Consider the following 319-nt stretch of genomic DNA (forward strand, 5'->3'; position numbering starts at 1 on the left):
TGGGGTTAGGATTTAGGATGAGGGCTTAGAGTTTGGGGTTATGATTTAGGATGAGGGCTTGGGATTTAGGACGAGGCCTTAGGATTTGGAGTTAGGATTTAGGACGGGGGCTTGGGATTTAGGATGAGGGCTTGGGTTTTGGGGTTAGGATTTAGGACGAGGGCTTAGGGTTTAGGATTTAGGATGAGGATGAGGATTTAGGATTTAGGATGAGGTCTTAGGGCTTAGGATTTGGGGTTCGGATTTAGGACGAGGGCTTGGGATTTAGGACGAGGGCTTAGGATTTGGGCTTAGGATTTAGGACGAGGGCTTAGGATTT

The sequence above is a fragment of the Aptenodytes forsteri genome, unplaced genomic scaffold (genome assembly GCF_000699145.1).
Source record: "Aptenodytes forsteri isolate BGI_AS27 unplaced genomic scaffold, ASM69914v1 Scaffold549, whole genome shotgun sequence".
In the NCBI taxonomy this organism is placed as follows: Eukaryota; Metazoa; Chordata; class Aves; order Sphenisciformes; family Spheniscidae; genus Aptenodytes; species Aptenodytes forsteri.